Here is a 15,708-nt window from a genome sequence, read left to right on the forward strand (position 1 = left end):
GTTTATCTACAAGAGGAAGACTCCACCCCAGAACCACCCCTCTGTTTGAGACAAAGCACAAGTGAAGGAATGTTGCTTCTGCAGACTTGACTATAAGCCAGACATCAATACTACAATATTATAACATATAACATTTGTTTTTTATTTGAAAATTGAATGGTGGAAAGTTGTTATATATTAGTGAGGTTCCGTTTATGCTCTTGCTATAATTCTAACAGTCTGAGTTTCATAATATAAATGATCATGTTATACCCAAGATTCTGAACAATCAAAAGGTATATAGTTTTCTATACTAGACAGTATTGTGGCAGCAAGGTAACAGGATTTTATAAACGTGTCTGTTCAAATAACATACCTTTTCTATAATGACAAAAAAGTGTGTGTAATTATTCTGTGAGAAAACAGGAAAACACAGAGGTTTTTCCAATTCTTGGCAACATTTTTTGGTTTTTGAGCTAAAAGAAAGTAAGAGAAAGGTACAATAGTGAAAGAATGACTGTATAAAGTAAAAACATTAAGTGTAACAATAACAGAATAAAAATTTACGATGTCTATTAAGAAATAAAAATATGTATTATGGTTGGCAAATTGCTGCAGTGTTTGAGAAATGCAACACTTAGGAAGTGCCGTTATATATATGAAAAAAAAAAATCAAACTTGGGTGGTAAATTTATCACTGATATCATATTTTTCCAACATGCCTGTGGTGTTTTTTAATCCTCATGCAATGGTACTATCTATTCTATGGACAAGTGTCTCACTGAGCTCTACATGTAAAACTGCATTGGATTTAAATAAAATTTGGTTTTAAATCTGTCAAGTGAAACCTAATATTGAAATTAATTAGTGAAAAAAATACTAATTTGCAACACATTGGCTACACTTCTGTTGTTTGACTAAGATTTAGGTGTGTCCTCTTATCTCTGTGTGAGTGAGAGTTTTTCAGAGAATGAGAGAAGGGATTTCATAAGAAAGAGTTATCATACAACTGGTCCTACCTGCTTCTTTCTGTTCTGGGGAAATGTACTATAAGCAGTATTGAGGTGTGATGGACGATGAGTTCACAGCCTTGTCTAAAACACACCTGTGTAATCTTTATATTCTTATTTCTTAGTCATTTCAGTACATGCCCTTACAGGATACTAGCTGTTGAAAAAAAATTGTTTACCCAAATGCTGTGTACAAGCAAAGTGATACCAAAATAAAAAGTATATTCTTGGGAAAAGCAGTGTCTTTCAATCAGAAACTTGATATGTGATGATATTTTTGTCATAACATTTTAACTAGTGTAAGTATACTAATTTGAAAACATCTATATATAAAATTATATACTGTCCACTCTGGAAGTATTGGAACAGTAAAGCCAATTATTCACTTTTTACTATACAATGAAGACACTCATCTTTTGATCTTAAACCTGAGTGTCTTCATTGTATAGTAAAAAGTGAGTAATTGCTGTAACACCTCAATACTTTAGCAGCGGATCCTTTATGTCCTGTAAGTGAGGCATTCATGAATAAAACCAATTTGGTTATCCAGCAAATCCTGTTGATGCTTGATCAGAGATCTGGGGAAGCTTTTCATGCTTCTCAATGCATTCTTGAACAATCATTGTTGTGTGTCAGGACGGATTATCCTGTTGAAAGAGGCCATGCCAGTCTCAAGGCAGCTGATAACAAGATCTGTCGGCTGTGATTCTGATGCAAGATCAAATTTTGAGTTCACAGTGACATGTAACCTGGTCTATGTGCAAAAATGCAGAAATGTTGCATATTTGAAACCATGAATTGCAAGGTAACATTTGGCTGCTTCTATAAATATGTTTCAATTTAAATAAAGAAAAATATCGTTATTACAGACACTGGTTATGTGAACACCAGCTAAGCAGAATGGGTGAAGGATTAAAGCATATTATAAATTACCATATATGCTTTCTTACAATAAGTTTAGTGGTTTTAAAAGTACACCTAGCATGAAGTATATTATCATTACTATTATTAGCAGTATTAGTAGCAGATACTATACTATAGTTGTCACTCCCACACCCAGCGATTGCCAAAAATCCCAAAGTGCATCTAGCAGGTCTCGTAACTGATATTTCAACAGAAATTCTTGTAGTTGTCTGGACATATTTCTTAGTGTTTTGTATTGATTTAGATTCTGCTTCTTTATGTAAACAGTCTAAAAGAATAATTACCAGATAAGCAAGACAGGTCCTTGCCTGTGTTTGGATTAATAGTGGCCCAGATGATGATGACATCAGAATTTCATGGAAGTTCTTATCTAGTCTGCAGATTGGAACCTGTAGTCATTCTAATGAAATTCATCTACATAAACACAAGGCTGCATTTGACAAATTTGATTGGAATTAAATATATGCAGTATATTGATACATTAATTTTACCCTTTTCTACACAATTTAAGAATAATTTTTAAATGAAATACTGTGCACATTTATTTGTACAATTATGCACAAATAGTGTCTCAAGTGTAATTTAGTAGTCTAACAGACATGTTGTGTATAAGTCTGATAAGGCTGATGAGGCGGGTGTGATTTATTCTTGTAGACAGTTATCAGGACAGGTGTGGCTTTCAAATAATACTGTTATTACTAACACCTTGTAATAGCTTTTTAACTCCTACAGGTTTTATATGTATTCCAGTCTCCTGATTTGGGTAGATTTGTCTAGATCAAATCAAACTGAAGCTCATTTTTATTACTAGTGTCATTTAGTATAAGGCTGATGTGGTAGACAGGTGTGATTTATTCATGTAGATGGTTATTAGGTCAGGTGTGGTTTTCAATTAATACTGTTATTGCTAACACCTTGTAATAGCTTGTTGGACATATTAAACATGATGCATAAATAATTATGCACAAAAAACTTGATAGGTAACAAGTCTGAGGCAAGTGAAATTCCCAGACATAATTCTGGCAAACCAGGAATTATAATAAATTACCAGAGACTGAGAGATTCAAAAAAAATTGTTTTCTGTCCAAGTGCCATACAAACAAAATGTAATTTAATTTATTTTGGAGTTAATTTATTTTGGAGTCATGTTCCTGTGGTTGTGTGTGATATCTAGGAATACTGCAGTTTCCTCCCACCAGCCTGAGAAATTTGGCTCAAAATGTATGTGTGCATGTGTATATTTAAGTCATACATTTTGCAGATATTTTCTTTCTGGATTCTCATCTGAACTCAATAGCCGTGTTAGTGGAATGGTGCTAGGTAGGCTGTAAAATGTGTTTGCATTGATGTGTATCCTTATCTTATCTGTTCAAATGGTTTTAACGAGGTCATAGTTTTTATCCACCCTCTGCAAATAGATAGCAAACTATATGGCAGATGTAAATAGTTTTTTGCAGAGTTCAATATTTTTATTTTTTGTCTTATAAATGATTTACCACAGTGGGAAGTCTTATGTTGTTATAGTAAATTAATGTATATAAGTCACCCAATAGACGAGCATGCTGGAGGCAAACGATCCCTCTCTATTTTCAATTCAAACTGTAAAATGTTTAGCAATTTCATTCACAATGATGTTACCTCTTTACCAAAATTGGCCAAAAAATAAAACATTTCCTCCTGTTTGGGGGGTGCCTATGTTCAACATCAAAGTTAGTTGTGATGTCACACTACACCGTAATGGTTCATCTCTCATATGAACTCCTGGGGCTTCAGGAATTTGGAATTTGCAGTTTTTAAAAGTGTTTATTTTTTATGTAGCTTAATATGTAAAGTGGTTAAAAATGTAATTCTGGCAGTTTTATAGTGTTACTCAAAAAAAAAAACAAGAAAAACAACAAAAAAAAACATATATATTGTAGAGAGGTATAAATTGTTTGCCCAGGAGGCTCACCCCACCCCCACCCCCCACCTTTTCCCATCATCCCTGCTGCTAAACACAGAGTCACAAAACTCTGCACACAGGAACCCAACTGTGTCCTGACTAAACTTATAACAGTGTTATGGTGATAAAATGATTCACTTCATACTGTTTAATACTGTTTAGTGCTAATACTTATTAACAATGAAGGAATTTATAAAGGAATTGAAATAAACTGTTCTAAGGAAATGGAAGTCTGTTTTATTATAAGATGCAAATTACTATTACAGTCTTAAACACTAAATGCAAAAATCATTTGGCCTTAATAAAGTATGCCATTGCTATTGCCTGTGTTTCCTTTACATACAGTATGTGACTGACTAGAGAAGTACATGGTTTTCTATTTGACAGTTAAAACCTCACGAAGTACAAATGCAGTGAGATGTTCCAGTGGCAGTGGAAATTTTTTAGTATGGTTACTGCAATGTAACAGCATATTTGTCATGTGACACCTCCATTGTTCAGCACCTGTCAAGCATAAACAAGCAACTTGTCTAAACTCATTTGTAAAGGTATGAGAATCAGATCTGTGCCAGTTATTCAAAGAAAAAAAGAAAACGATTTTACCTTTTTTTGAGTGTAGGTATACAATTAGTTACAAGTAGGTATGCAGCTTTGGAAAACACAATTTTGCCAGCTGCACTTTTCCCTGTCTATTTCCTTGATTTGTTCTTATGGGAAACTTGTAAATGTAAAATCCTACAAAAGTGTATTTTCCTTTGTTAAGTGCAATAACTAGTAATGAAAGCTAATTCCTTTAAACTGAAACCTAGTAATGCAGTATTGATGTGTTCATTGATAGGGATTTCAAAACACTATTGTATGTCGACATATATCTTAAATTTAAATGTTTTTCAACACCTGACCATCACACCTGTCACGATGTGACACGGTGAGACAAAAGGCGAGTGGGGATCCAAGTGCAGTTTTCTGTTTAATGAACAAAACACAGATGAACAGGCAGGCAACACAAGGCAGAACACGGAACGAAACAGAAACAGGCAGGCAAAACAGGTCATAACACTGAAGAGGAACAGAGAACAGGAACAGAGAGCAGAGAACAGCATACACCAAACACCAAAAACGACCAACAACATTGAAGTGAACAGACAGAGTATATATGGTGAACGGGAACCAATCACAAAACAGAGACAGACAAGGACTAAGACAAAACACCTGGGGAAGAGATTGAATGTAATTAGTGTCCATGGTAACAGATAGGTGGGCGGGGTCAACAATTAACATCAGGGAGAGACGGCAGACAGAAACAAGGGGAAAACACAGACAGACACATTACAGAGCCCCCCCCCTACGAGCGGCTTCCAGACGCTCCCAAGTCCACAAAACCCAGTTCAGGCGGGTGGAGCGAAGGCGCAACCAGGGTGGGAGGGCGGGTCGGGTTCGCGTAGTGGTGGCGCCCGCCGAGCAGGAGGCCGGGGCGGCGCCTGCCGAGCCGGAGGCCGGGGCGGCGCCTGCCGAGCCGGGGGCCGGGGCGGCGCCGGCCGGGCCGGGGGCCGGGGCGGCGCCGGCCGAGCCGGGGGCCGGGGCGGCGCCGGCCGGAGCCGGGGGCCAGGGGCGGCGCCGGCCGGGCCGGGGGCCGGGGCGGCGCCGGCGGAGCAGGGGGCCAGGGCGGAGCCGGGAGAGCAGGGGGCCAGGGCGGAGCCGGGAGAACAGGAGGCCAGGGTGGTGCCGGAGGCAGAGCCAGAGACCAGAGCAGGACCGGAGACCAGGGTGGTGCTGGAGGCGGAGCCAGAGCAGGACCGGGGACCAGGGTGGTGCTGGAGGCGGAGCCAGAGACCAGAGCAGGACCGGAGACCAGGGTGGTGCTGGAGGCGGAGCCGGAGGCCAGAGCAGGACCAGAGACCAGGGTGGTGCTGGAGGCGGAGCCAGAGACCAGAACGGAGTTGGCAGCCAGGGTGGTGCTTTGGGCCTATGAACAGGGACAGGAGGTAGAAGGGCTGGCAAGTCCAGCGAAGCAAAACACAGGAAAACAGAAACATGCATAGGTTCAGGCCAGGCAGAGAGTTCAGGTAGTTTGGGTGTCATGATGTCGACCACGTTCTCTGACTCAGTCATTTCGGTCGACCCGGCTGAGTCGGCTGGTTCCGTCAGCTCGGCCGGTTCCGTCGACCCGGTCGGTTCGGCAGGTTCCGTCGACCCGGTCGGTTCGGCAGGTTCCGTCGACCCGGTCGGTTCGGCAGGTTCCGTCGACCCGGTCGGTTCCGTCGACCCGGTCGGTTCGGCAGGTTCCGTCGACCCGGTCGGTTCGGCAGGTTCCGTCGACCCGGTCGGTTCCGTCGACCCGGTCGGTTCGGCAGGTTCCGTCGACCCGGTCGGTTCCGTCGACCCGGTCGACCCGGTCGGTTCCGTCGACCCGGTCGGTTCGGCAGGTTCGGTCGACCCGGTCGGTTCCGTCGACCCGGTCGGTTCGGCAGGTTCCGTCGACCCGGTCGGTTCCGTCGACCCGGTCGGTTCGGCAGGTTCCGTCGACCCGGTCGGTTCCGGCGACCCGGTCGGTTCGGCAGGTTCCGTCGACCCGGTCGGTTCCGGCGACCCGGTCGGTTCCGGCAACCCGGCTGGTTCCGGCAACCCGGCTGGTCCAGCTGGCGGCTTAGGGATGCCGGCCGCCCGAGCCGACCTCATCGGGGTATCCGCCAGTTTGGAGACCAGCCGGTTAGCACGGACCTCAGCCGAGCTCGCCGGTACGGTAGCCATGGGAACTGGCTCAATCACGGATGTGCACGGGACTGGTCTGGGCGGAGGCACTGTGGAGCATTCGGCCGTCCGTGGCTGATTCCACTCTGTGGCCCACGGATCCCGATGCTTGCTGCCCCCCCCCAAAAAATACTTACGGCCGGCTTCCGTCTCTACAGTGCTCAAGGTTAGCGTGGACCCGTCCAGGAGCAATGCCAGGTTGACGAACTCTGAGAATGTTTTGATCTCCCGGGTAGACGGCATCAGATACCGCAGTATGTCCAGTATGTTAGTCCATGCTTAAAAATGTCTTTTAGGGCCTTCTCCCCAAAGTTGACCTCATTGCATAGGTCCACGAATACCTCCGTATACTCCTCAACTGGGGCGTCCTCCTGACGTAGGCGAGCCGGGGGCCGGGGCGGCGCCGGCCGAGCCGGGGGCCGGGGCGGCGCCGGCCGGGCAGGGGCCAGGGCGGCCGGCGGAGCAGGCCAGGCGGCGCCGGCGGAGCTGGCGGCCAGGGCGGCGCCGGCGGAGCAGGGGGCCAGGGCGGCGCCGGCGGAGCAGGCGGCCAGGGCGGCGCCGGCGGAGCAGGCGGCCAGGGCGGCGCCGGCGGAGCAGGGGGCCAGGGCGGAGCCGGGAGAGCAGGGGGCCAGGGCGGAGCCGGGAGAACAGGAGGCCAGGGTGGTGCCGGAGGCAGAGCCAGAGACCAGAGCAGGACCGGAGACCAGGGTGGTGCTGGAGGCGGAGCCAGAGCAGGACCGGGGACCAGGGTGGTGCTGGAGGCGGAGCCAGAGACCAGAGCAGGACCGGAGACCAGGGTGGTGCTGGAGGCGGAGCCGGAGGCCAGAGCAGGACCAGAGACCAGGGTGGTGCTGGAGGCGGAGCCAGAGACCAGAACGGAGTTGGCAGCCAGGGTGGTGCTTTGGGCCTATGAACAGGGACAGGAGGTAGAAGGGCTGGCAAGTCCAGCGAAGCAAAACACAGGAAAACAGAAACATGCATAGGTTCAGGCCAGGCAGAGAGTTCAGGTAGTTTGGGTGTCATGATGTCGACCACGTTCTCTGACTCAGTCATTTCGGTCGACCCGGCTGAGTCGGCTGGTTCCGTCAGCTCGGCCGGTTCCGTCGACCCGGTCGGTTCGGCAGGTTCCGTCGACCCGGTCGGTTCGGCAGGTTCCGTCGACCCGGTCGGTTCCGTCGACCCGGTCGGTTCGGCAGGTTCCGTCGACCCGGTCGGTTCCGTCGACCCGGTCGGTTCGGCAGGTTCCGTCGACCCGGTCGGTTCGGCAGGTTCCGTCGACCCGGTCGGTTCCGTCGACCCGGTCGGTTCGGCAGGTTCCGTCGACCCGGTCGGTTCCGTCGACCCGGTCGACCCGGTCGGTTCCGTCGACCCGGTCGGTTCGGCAGGTTCGGTCGACCCGGTCGGTTCCGTCGACCCGGTCGGTTCGGCAGGTTCCGTCGACCCGGTCGGTTCCGTCGACCCGGTCGGTTCGGCAGGTTCCGTCGACCCGGTCGGTTCCGGCGACCCGGTCGGTTCGGCAGGTTCCGTCGACCCGGTCGGTTCCGGCGACCCGGTCGGTTCCGGCAACCCGGCTGGTTCCGGCGACCCGGTCGGTTCCGGCAACCCGGCTGGTTCCGGCAACCCGGCTGGTCCAGCTGGCGGCTTAGGGATGCCGGCCGCCCGAGCCGACCTCATCGGGGTATCCGCCAGTTTGGAGACCAGCCGGTTAGCACGGACCTCAGCCGAGCTCGCCGGTACGGTAGCCATGGGAACTGGCTCAATCACGGATGTGCACGGGACTGGTCTGGGCGGAGGCACTGTGGAGCATTCGGCCGTCCGTGGCTGATTCCACTCTGTGGCCCACGGATCCCGATGCTTGCTGCCCCCCCCCAAAAAATACTTACGGCCGGCTTCCGTCTCTACAGTGCTCAAGGTTAGCGTGGACCCGTCCAGGAGCAATGCCAGGTTGACGAACTCTGAGAATGTTTTGATCTCCCGGGTAGACGGCATCAGATACCGCAGTATGTCCAGTATGTTAGTCCATGCTTAAAAATGTCTTTTAGGGCCTTCTCCCCAAAGTTGACCTCATTGCATAGGTCCACGAATACCTCCGTATACTCCTCAACTGGGGCGTCCTCCTGACGTAGGCAAAACAGGAGTTCTGCTGGATCCATTGGGGGTTGGTCGTTCTGTCACGATGTGACACGGTGAGACAAAAGGCGAGTGGGGATCCAAGTGCAGTTTTCTGTTTAATGAACAAAACACAGATGAACAGGCAGGCAACACAAGGCAGAACACGGAACGAAACAGAAACAGGCAGGCAAAACAGGTCATAACACTGAAGAGGAACAGAGAACAGGAACAGGAACAGAGAACAGGAACAGGAACAGAGAACAGGAACAGAGAGCAGGAGCAGAGAACAGGAGCAGAGAACAGGAGCAGAGAACAGCATACACCAAAAACGACCAACAACATTGAAGTGAACAGACAGAGTATATATGGTGAACGAGAACCAATCACAAAACAGAGACAGACAAGGACTAAGACAAAACACCTGGGGAAGAGATTGAATGTAATTAGTGTCCATGGTAACAGATAGGTGGGCGGGGTCAACAATTAACATCAGGGAGAGACGGCAGACAGAAACAAGGGGAAAACACAGACAGACACATTACAACACCCATATTCTGGGCTTCCATAAAGAATGACTTTGTATGCTATAGCATTACAATTTTACTTCACTGAAACTGTTCCAACATGACAAGGTTAAAGACATCCAAGCCCATGTAATGACATCCTCGAAACTTATGACACAGGTTTTAGTCCAAAATTATAATTGTCATTAATTATGTAATATACAATGATTTACTGGTGCCTAAGACAGGAGTGTCTGCCTTCATGTAAAAATGAAGTCTTGCACATTAATGTATATATACGGGGGGAAAAGTCATATATATAATACTGTATATGATTTTTTTCCCTGTTAAACAACATTTTGTTTGACACATTTTTTCAAGATCACAAATATTGTAACATAATGTAAGCCCAGGGGTTTTCCACAATCCACTGTTAGAGGAATGTTGATTCAAACCAGAAGTAAGGATCAGAATGCCAGATTGAAATTCACAAAGTAACACAAAGAAGAGCCAGAAAAGCTAAAAAGCTAAAACCTAATTCAGCTAATAAGATTAACCTCTACCAAAGTAATGGAGAAAAAAAAAAGATCTGCTTATGATCACAACATATACGCTCATCAGTCAAACATGGTGGAGGTAGTATGGATTGTGATCATATGGCTGCTTCTGTACCAAGCTCAATAATCTTGAATTATGATGTAATACATGACTGTAGCTGGCATAACCAGACCTTAAATCAATTGGCTGTGTATTTTACCTCCTTCATTCCAGAGAATGAAGGAGGTAAAATAACCAGACCTTAAACCAATTGGCTGTGTATTTTACCTCCTTCATTCCAGAGAATGAAGGGAGAAGCTCACAAAATAAAGCATAACAAACACAAAAGTGCATACTTAGAAATTAGTATGCCAACAAAAATGCCCTTTTCTCAGTTGTTTAAAACATTTAGAAGTAAATATCAGGAAATGAATGCTGAAATGCATTTTATCTAATATTCTTTCTATAATCATTTGAGCTCAAACCTTCCATGTACTGGGGAAAAGACCTGGCCTTGTCATTCCCATAGTTTCAGGATTGAAAATCAGGAGTGTCTTTGTCCACATTACTTGAATAATGGACCTGAAATGGTGTGGTTTGGTTATACACTGTATAACATGGACCTGATTATTGGGGGCAGGTTTGAGCAGGGCTCATACCATGAGATGAACGGGTATGAACAAGTACAGGGCAGGAAAGGAGAAGATGTTGACATGATGACAAAGGGCAACGCATAAGCAGAAATGCTACAAATAATATTTTTCTAGTTACAAATTTCCTGGAAAGATCTGTACTGTCATCCTGCAATTGAGAACAGACACACCTGTTTTGCACGCATTTTACCAGTTAAATAACTCTGAGTTGAAGTTGAATAGCCTGAATAACGTATCACTCTATTATTTCCATCCGCATCCTGTTTTCTATGTGTACTGACTGACTATTTAAATATTTTATTAGACAAAACTGCCTTAATACATTTATACCTAAATACATAGTTTAGAGGATGTATTATAAATAAAGTAAAACCTTTCTAGAAGCCACCAATCTGGGTGCTCTCTCTCTCTCATACATTTTTAAACCTTTCTTCAGCTTGATAGAATGGACTTTGCAGAGCTACTGGGCAGGCTGCCACTCATCCATCCATCCATCCATCTATCTATCTATCTATCTATCTATCTATCTATCTATCTATCTATCTATCTATCTATCTATCTATCTATCTATCTATCTATCTATCTATCTATCTATCTATCTATCTATCTATCTATCTATCTAATCACTCTGCAAGTATTCTTACACTGGCATTCATCTTATGGAGTTCTTGCAGACACTGTCTAGATGTTTCCAGATTTCAAAATATCCACAATTTCCAGAGTTATGAACTGCAAACAGAGGAGCAGTACTTAAGAATGCAATAGGGATTGTGCAATGAGCCCAGGGTTAAAGGTTTTCCCATTCCTCTCTCTCCATTGTGTGACTAGTAGCCTAGTTATGTGTGAGATTAGTTGCAAAAGTGACCATTGCTGTATAATACCCCTGGGTCTGGCTGCTCAACTGATCTTTTGCTTTTGCAGGCTTTTGTTTTTAATGAATTAATGCACTATAGTTAGCACCCGTGCTGCAAGATATTGGTTTTCTATTTTTAACTTTTTAGTAAATCTAAAAAACATTTGCTTAAATGTCCCACAAAACTAGCTACAGTTATTACCACCAGGGCCTTAATTATTTTACATTTTAAATCTGTCAAAATCTTACTATGTTAAAACTGTGTGGTAGATGCCAGTACATTTTTGGATTTGTAGGTGAGCATCTGTCTTTAATATCAGTTCTGGGCAGTTATAAGTCAGTAGAGTAAACACAGCAGTAGGGTGAAGGACCTGGGCAGATTGAAAACAAAATGTGCAGCTGCATTATCTCAAGATGAACGGCTGAATTAATGGCTGAATTCACTTAATCCTTTAAAGGGAAAACAGTCATGGAGAGGAGGATAACTGGTTGGTCCAGAATAACACCATAACACCATTACACTGCTTCTGTCATCTACTGCAGACACTAATGTGTATAGACAGTGCTGTGAGCTGTTAACACCGAAAGTTTCAGATTGACAAAACCAAAACTTCGTATTGGTTTTGTCAATCTGAAACTTTCGGTGTTAACGTGTTCCTTTTCAAAGTCTTAGTGAGTCTGTGTCTGTTGAAACAAAAATATCCAAATGTCCAGCAAGCTAAAGGAATAAGCCAAAGCCCAGTAAAGGAAAAGGTCTGGGCTGTTGCTTTGAGCATATTTAGTAATGTGCAGCGGAAACTGCAACAATGGGAAACAAAAGAAGTTCCTGACAAAGTTCAGGGAAGTCAGCACAAAAGCTGATGAGTGTACCAGAAGTGCCATCAGGATCTTTGCTAAAGCCCAATGCAGTAACATAGACACTGCTGACACACTGATCACACCTCTACAAAGTTTAAACAAGCAGCCTAGACCTACTGCAAACATTAGAGAGTGTAAACAATAAGTAATGTTAACTGCCAAGTGAGCACAAACAAGGATCTGTGTGCAGAAACTACAAAGATACCTTATCAAGTCTTTATTTCTCTATTGAACTTTATGGCAGTGCCATTCATGTACTGTGTGGGAAGAGTTCTTCAGATCTTCTCCTTCAGTTAAAAGAATAAGAAGGAAACACAAGAGTTCATTTGTTCACCAACAGGAATAAGCTTATGGTGGTGGAATGAACTTCCCCTAGTCCGGACAGCTGAGTCACTGGCTATTTTCAAGCAGCGGTTGAAGATCCACTTATTCATGAAACACTTCCCCTACTTCTTTCCTTATCTTTTGCATTTAAAAAAAAAAAAAAACTTTGACACTTTTTCATTGTAACTTTGAACAAATGTTTTAAACTCATGGTATCTTATGTATGTAACCTAGTGAGCCAGCATTAATGTATCCAATGTTAAGGATTTAAGCACTTATGTACGTAGCTCTGGATAAGGGCGTCTGCCAAATGCTGTAAATATTGGTTATAAACTTGTTATAGTGTTTTCCAAAAACTTATCTTGATAATTATCTAATATGAACCTGTTTGCCTACTTGGCAGTTCACGTGGCTTTCATTTTATTTCATGTTTTTTTAGAATAGATGGCATAAGTAGAGAATACTCTACTTATGCCATCTATTGGGCTACAGGAGCCTAAGCATGGAGATAATTGATCCAAATTTTAACTGGACACTATTTCTTATTTTCGTGCAGTGGTGGCTCAAGTGGTTAAGGCTCTGGTTCATTGATTGAAGGATCGGGGTTCAAGCCCCAGCACTGCCAAGCTGCCACTGCTGGACCCTTGATCAAGGCCCTTAACCCTCCTTTCTTCATGAGCGCTGTATCATAGCTACCCCTGTGCTCTGACGCCAACCTCCTAATTTTGGATATGCGAAGAAAAGTATTCCACTGTGGTCTAATGTATATGTGGCGATAATAAAGGCTTCTAAAGGATACTATATGGCTTGTCACATCCCATTCTACATTTAGTGGTTATCAACAATTTGCTGTTATAGTAACCTCCACTCTTTTGGGAAGTCTTTAAACTAGATCATAAAACATTGCTGTGGAAGTTTGCCTGTTTAGTACCAAAAGTATTAGTGACGTCAGGCACTGTTGTTCAGTGAGAAGGCTTGGGGCACAGGCAGCGGCAAACTGTCTTTAAATACTACGGTTTGTTCAAAAAGTCATTGTCATGCTGTAACACATTTGGCCCATAATTATTAGTGAACCAAAACTGTGAAGCTGAACTGTTCATTTTTTAGATTTTTATAGCATACAAAGACACTCTAAATAATCGAGTGCTTTTGGCCATATAGTGTATTAAGACTCAGGTTGCACAATTTGTATGGCCACAATGTTGTATGGTCACGACATAATGCATGGCCAAATCACACAATATAATATTAAATGTAATAGGAGAACCAGCTATATAGTTCCTTTCCAAATACAAAAGGCTTTTTATATATGACATTAAGAGCTCTGTAGTTGAGATTTCACTATAATTTCCTGGTTAATTAGATGGACTTCTGTTCTGTTCCCATTGCCTTAAATGTGTGAGAATGTTTGTATTTAAATAATCCCATTGAAATCATTTTCCTTTTGACAGTGTAGGTTTTGACACGTGTTTCCTGTATATCCTTAAGACACTATTACAACACTATTACATCACTGTTAATCATTCTTATAGGTATGTATATTTTAAACCCACCTGCTCAGGCATGTAGAGGCAGTAAACAAAAGCAGGTGGTTGTGTAATATTATTCATACACTAGACCTGTCCTCAGGTTGTGTCAGTGTGTGAGCTCATACAGAGTATCAGCGAAAGTACATTATCTTGTACAATCTGGAGGCAATTTGTTACATCTGTTACATCTGTTTAACGTCATTATAATTCATCTACGGGAAGACTTCCTGAAACACTCCTTGTGTTTTTCAACACAAATTCAAATGAATATTTCCCACTTGTATTTGACCATGAGCCAAATGTCATTGCTAATACATTTACATTTTTATATTTACTCTAACTAAATGTTATTGTAATTGAGAGTAATTATAAAAATAAATGAGTGAAAAAGAGTGAAAAAGTTCATTTAAAATACAAGACTTTGCATTTGAAGACATGTTATGTTATCTCTGTGTGGGTTACAACATACTGTAGAGCTTCTTTTGTAAGGATAGGTTCAGACAAAAAATGTGGTCCTACCTGCTACGTTCTAGTCTAGGAAGACATACTATAAGCAAAACGTCAACCTCATTTAAGGTTGACGTTTATATCTCATTAGAGCATCTTCAAACGTGGGATAGGCGATCATACATTTTGTCAAAAGTAAATGATTACAGAAATAAATATATATAAATAATATATAATACTGATATGCACCTATGCGTATTTATAATACATGTCATTTAACTTTCACTTATGTCCCCATAATTCAATTTACAGTCATGTGAAAAAAATAGGACACCCCAATAAATATTATCTTTATTAAGAAATGTCATCATGGTAATATCTGATCTTGTCTTTATTTGTACCTTTAGTTAAAAGTGATGTAATTACTTGTAAACAACAACAATAACAAACATCTTTTTTCATATAATAAGCAAAAGAAATCAACAAAAGTTTTTCATATGAGGAAAAAGTTAGGCCCCTTTGGCTGAAATAACCTCAATGAGACGTTACTTGTAGCCATCTACCAGTTTCTGACATCAACTGGAATGAAGTTTCCCTACAGTCCGTTTCTAATCACCCCACAGGATCACAATAGTATTTAAATGTGGTCTTTGACTTGGTCATTCCACAGTTCTTAGTTTTTGACTTTTCAGCCAGTCTTTGGTGGATTTAATGAGTATTTTTTCATGTTGCAAGATCCAGTTCCAGTTCAGCTTCATTTTTTTTTTACAGATGGATTCACATGTTCCTCAAACAGCTTCTAATACAATGTTGAATTCATAGTGGATTCTATGATCATGAGCTGGATGCAGCTAAGTGTCCCCAAACCATAACACTTCCACCTCCATGTTTCACAGTTGGTATGAGGTTCCTTTGCTAAAATGCTGTATTTGGTTTATACCAAACATGCCCTCTGTTGTAGTGTCTAAATAATTCAATTTTAGACTCATCTGTCTAAAGCACATTATTCCAGAATTGTAGATTCATGCACTTTGATATTATCTGCAGCAAGAGCATGATACTTATTTAAGCATCTTGCTTCCTGACCTGGCCATGCTGGCAGTTGTTCTAAATGTTCTCAACTTGTAAATGATTTTCTGAATGGCTGATTACAAATTCTACTGAGATCTTTTTATATCCCTTTTCCTTACTCATAAGCATCAACAGTCTTCTTTCTGAATGTCTCAGAGAGCTCTTTGGATCTCACTATGGTGAAACCTCTCACTTCAACAATTAAGAGCAAACCA

Source organism: Tachysurus fulvidraco, chromosome 24 (genome assembly GCF_022655615.1).
Source record: "Tachysurus fulvidraco isolate hzauxx_2018 chromosome 24, HZAU_PFXX_2.0, whole genome shotgun sequence".
Taxonomy (NCBI): domain Eukaryota; kingdom Metazoa; phylum Chordata; class Actinopteri; order Siluriformes; family Bagridae; genus Tachysurus; species Tachysurus fulvidraco.